Here is a 5,178-nt window from a genome sequence, read left to right as displayed (position 1 = left end):
TCTCATTTTTACATAAATCATGTTCTCACTTTTGTAATACATTATATCTCTGCTTTAAGGTCTTATCTCTGTGGAGAGCAAGAACATGGGTTAAAAATTAAGGTACCAGAATCCCAAGTCGCTATCCCTGCAGAGTCTCTCCAGGTTACATTGCCACCACTGAGCTCCACATGAGCCAGGTAGGGTTACAAATCCCTACCTCCAGCAGGCGCGGCGGATCAATAGGCTAATCCTCCACCTTGCGGCGCCGGCACACCGGGTTCTAGTCCCGGTTGGGGCGCCGGATTCTGTCCCAGTTGGCCCTCTTCCAGGCCAGCTCTCTGCTGTGGCCAGGGAGTGCAGTGGAGGATGGCCCAAGTGCTTGGGCCCTACACCCACATGGGAGACTAGGATAAGTACCTGGCTCCTGCCATCGGATCAACGCGGTGTGCAGGCCGCAGCGCACTGGCCGCGGCGGCCATTGGAGGGTGAACCAATGGCAAAGGAAGACCTTTCTCTCTGTCTCTCTCTCTCACTGTCCACTCTGCCTGTCAAAAAAAAAAAAAAAAAAAAAAAAAAAGTCCTACCTCCATTCCCCACCCCATGTGCCTCGAGGACCCTCCTCCTTTCCAGATTTCTACTGCTCTTCGTCCTCTGAAGATAATGTCAATATCTGAGGGAATGAAGTTTGGTAAGAAACTCTGTGTAGGAAAAACAACAGAAGTCTATGAATTGTTAGTTAATATACGAGAAGTTCTCCTGCAGGATAAGGACCAGATTAACAGCAAGAAATGCAGCTGGGAAGATTCATCTGGAAGCAATAATGTCACTTTCAAATAAATTTACAATTTGAAATTTCAGTTTTTACAAGAAGTAGATATCAAAACCACTTTTACCAGAAAATAAAGGGAGACAGCTTTTAGCCCGCCCCAGTGTGAAATGATTCCCACTGAGTGGGTTTGTAGAAGGATAGCAACTGGTTCTTTTCTCAAAAGAAATCTTGACTTCAAGGAAGCATAATGTTTTAACTACATAAAGTGGAGCTGTTTTTCAAAGATGATGCCAATAATGATCCAAGTGGTCTGAGGAACAGTTAATGGCTGTGAAATTTTGCTTTGCTGGACTTGCTATAGGTCAGACTAAAGTAGACATCATGAGTCACACCATGCAGGCTGTTTTCAAAATACTGGAGAAATGCTGGCAGACCAGAACAGTACAATAGTGGATATGAAGATTGAATTTGGTATTGATGTAACCACCAAAAAATTTTTCTTGTAATTGATAATGATTCCTGGAGACTCTGGCCATCAGAAGATCAAAACCAACAAAAAGGCAAACAGTGTTATTGTGCCCTGAAAGAAGTGTCTCCTGGGGGCCGGTGCTGTGGTGCAGCAGGTTAACGCCCTGGCCCATATGGGTGCTGGTTCTAGTCCTGGCTGCTCCTCTTTGATCCAGCTCTCTGCTGTGGCCTGGGAAAGCAGTAGAAGATGGCCCAAGTCCTTGAGCCACTGAACCCATATGGAAGACCTGGAAGAAACTCCTGGCTCCTGGCTTCGGGTCAGCGCAGCTTCGTCCATTGTGGCCATCTGGGGAGTGAACAAACAGATGGAAGACCTCTCTCTCTGTCTCTACTTCTCTCTGTAACTCTGACTTTCAAATAAATAAAAATAAATCTTTTAAAAAAAAAGAAGTGTCTCCTGATGGACACTGGATTGTAAAGGAAAAACTGTGAGTGGGTTGCAGAGAGAGTGGAGTTGCTTCTGAAATCAGAAAGTGAATGCAGGGTTGTGATATGGAGGGGCTTGCCTTTTGATCTTGGTCACTGTGCAAAAATCAGCAAGGCTTGTGAAGCTTCTAGAATCCCACATGAACTCCATGTAAACATAGAGGACCAGATGAAACCCTCAGGATTAAAGCTGAGTATGAAGTAGATGGCATCCATACTAGGTTCATGTCAGTGGTGGGCAGGAGCAATGGTTCTGGCACAGTAGTGTCTGATAACATGTATATCCTGTTCTTAGCTGTATCCTACCTCAGACAGGGGACCCCAGGATGTGTGGTCTCTTCAGCTACCCAGTGTTGTCAGCAGCTCAACCATTGTTTGTCTAGGATTGGCTCTATTTGCTGCTCAAATATTTGAATTAAATAACCATTTGGTATGGCCCATACTGTAAGCAAGCATAATGAACACGTGGATTTTCTTAAAGCAGGATGACAAGAAAATCAGAGAATCTAATTCATAAAAAATAACCCTATTGCATTTTTAAGAGAAAACTGTAAATTTCTACTTTAGCTGCAAAAAAGAGCAGTTAGTTGAAAAGACTACTAATAAATCAGAAAATAAAATTTACTAGTGAATAAATTCTTGTTATCTAGAAACATGGGAAGGAAAATAAGGTACACAGACTTGCTAAAGAACCTCCAGAGCTTCATCCTTTCACTGAACATGTAACAAGCCAATTACTGACAAGAGGATGGTAGAAAATAGGAGTTGATTTGCAATGCACTAAACAAGGAATCAAGGAACTGGTGTTCAACTACTAGAATCTAAGAGGGCTTAAAGGCAATGGATTTCAAATTCCAAGTTGAGGCTGAATAGTGTACCATTAGCACATCAGTGGTTGGGCCTCTGGTTTGTTCACAGTTATTATGGTCTTCTGAGATAGATAGCCATATACTTAGGAAGTGACATGGAACTAAGAATTGTTAAAACTGTGTGAACCACCCAAATTCCTGCCATGCTGATTCCACATGGTTGAAAACTTGGCACACCAACTTCTCATCTTGCAGCTAAGCTTCACCTTCTGTTATGCACTGGATGCCATGACACATTTCCTGGAGATGACCATGTGTGAAGAAGCTATAACCCAAACTCTGTCTCCAGGGCCCTGCATTGATCACCATGCCTTACTGATGCATAAAGGATGACCTCAGCATGATTGGGGAAAAGTTTCCCTAATGAGGTTGCTCACATTCAAGTCTGGGTGTGTACTATCTCTTACTATCTCTTTGCATCTCAATTAACACTGCTTTTTTTTTTTTTTTTTTTGGCTTACCTCTATCTATGTCTTCCACTTGTTGTCTTACATGTAGAAGAATGAAAACCTGGACTAAGTTTAGCTGGGAGTCTCTCCAAGTCCAGCTGGGACACTCGATTCTAGCAGTATAATATGGGGTTTTTAATTCCTGCAACATTTACTTTGACTGGTCAGTGTTATTGGCCAATCTGTTCTTTCTGAAACAACAAAGGTGGGTTGATGTCTATTTGGGTCTAAGGGTACACTGAGTATTATTCTGTTTCATCAGTGCTTGTGAGTTTCTGCAAAGGTTTTCGAACAGAGGCTAACATTGAAAGTTAGCTGTGTTAATGATAGGTAAATCTTTGTGATTCAGGATCTGGGCTGTTATTCTCTCATCTCAATTAGTTATTGTTTACAGATGAATTGAAAACTAAGAAATATGAGGACTAATTAAGTCTCCAAGAAAGGTAACAGGAGTAGGAGCTGAGCTTCATGAGGGAAAAAAAACTCAATATCACACAACTAACTAAGCTTACAATAAGTAAATAATAATCAAAAATTCACCCATTTTTAAAAATGCAGTTCTCAAGCAATGCTCATTACTTTTCAGACAACTCAGTTGCTTAGCCAAATTAAATAAAAACAGGTTTACCTAAATATAAACATTACTCATAATAGAAATGCATTTTAATTTATATGGTGTTTTAAATATAGTGTTAATTTTTAGCTCATATTCTTGTATTACTCATGTTTTTCTTATTCTTATTTATATTCATCTCATAACTCTGTTAATATCTGTCACTCTATTAGATAGCAATGTGGGCATTAGCCTACGTGTGAGAGAAGGGCTGAAGAATAAAAATGCATATTTTTGTGTGGTTGAATGAGGTAAAAAGCTTAGCAGCATACCTAGGAAGCAGTCTGGCAATTGCACATCAAAAATCTTGCCCTTGCTTGATCACCTTTTGAGATGGGTTCTAGTTCTTTCCTGGGGGTTGCTTAGGGTGGGGGAAGCCGGATGTGCTTGGGAGAGAGGGCAAGAGTACAAGAGAGAGATCAGGATACAGAGATTAAGAGAGAAGAGCCCATGTTTAGGAAGCAAGTCCTGTCATACCTTTGCTTTGGGAGCATTGAATCCCATTAGGGTGGGGGTGGAGCTGTCACCTGTGGTTGGGCCATATGGCCATCTAGCTTGTAGCAATGGTGGGAGGCAGGGGGCAGAGCCTAGGAGAGTATCCAGGGCATAGATGGTGCCACAGATATGATGGCACCATTTTACTAATAGAATGCATTAAATCACTGGCTCTGAACCCTCAGGCCTGAAGAAACTGCACTCAGATAGATAACCTAAAGGTACAGGTTAGTGAACTGTTTACTGCTCAGGAAAGCCCCTCACCTGGGGCATTCCAAATTGCTAAGACAATGCACTATATTTCACCAAAGAGCTTTACTGTGTATTCCCTACCCACCTTATCACGATCCAGGTGGCACTATGCACCTCTCCTGAAAAGCAGCTTAAGAAGGGAGTCTGCGTGCTGCTCAGATGAAATGAATCTGGCTTCAAACCTCTGCCATCTATCCAGGCATACTCAACCCCTGCTCCATTTGCCCCCCACCCCCATTGTGTCACTCCAATTAAAAGTCTTATCTACTTTAACTGGTCTCCTTGCCTTCTTCAAACCCTAAAATCCTTAAATGTAACAATACCCATATCTATAAAACTCTACTCTAAGGTACACTGGGCTCTCAGTTCTTCACTGAGATGCCCACCTGGTCTGCCAGGTGTATTGTTTTCGTTGAACTTGGCTAGCATGCTTACTGCTACTTTCTCTTTCACATCTGAAATTATTTTCTTGCACAAAGAAAAGAACATGTTATCAGCCATCTCTAGTATTACCTCTATTTATCTCTGGCTAATCTGTGTATAGGAAAATAATTCATTCATCAGTATTTGAAAATTGTGTCAATATCAATATTTAATTTTAGCAGAAATTGCTCATTTAAAATAATTATGTTTACACTCATTTGGATATCATGATAATTTAAGAATTTCAGGTTTTTTTTTTTTATGGAGAGATAGCTAAAGAAATATTGTTTCAGCCATTTTACAAGAATGGCTGATGTCCTGAGAAAGTAGGTGTATCTCCTTTGATTCTTTCACTTTGTGTTTAGAAATTTT

At 41.2% G+C, this 5,178-nt stretch overlaps 1 pseudogene; it reads left to right on the top strand.

Annotated features, from left to right (window-relative positions):
- The first annotated feature begins 642 nt into the window (after positions 1–642).
- LOC108177910 (bifunctional phosphoribosylaminoimidazole carboxylase/phosphoribosylaminoimidazole succinocarboxamide synthetase pseudogene) lies at positions 643–2,222 on the top strand (annotated as a pseudogene).
- Positions 2,223–5,178: the final 2,956 nt, after the last annotated feature.

This window comes from Oryctolagus cuniculus, chromosome 4 (genome assembly GCF_051225735.1).
Source record: "Oryctolagus cuniculus isolate XC-2025 breed Fujian yellow rabbit chromosome 4, ASM5122573v1, whole genome shotgun sequence".
NCBI lineage: Eukaryota > Metazoa > Chordata > Mammalia > Lagomorpha > Leporidae > Oryctolagus > Oryctolagus cuniculus.
This window is presented reverse-complemented; position numbering and strand designations above follow the sequence as displayed.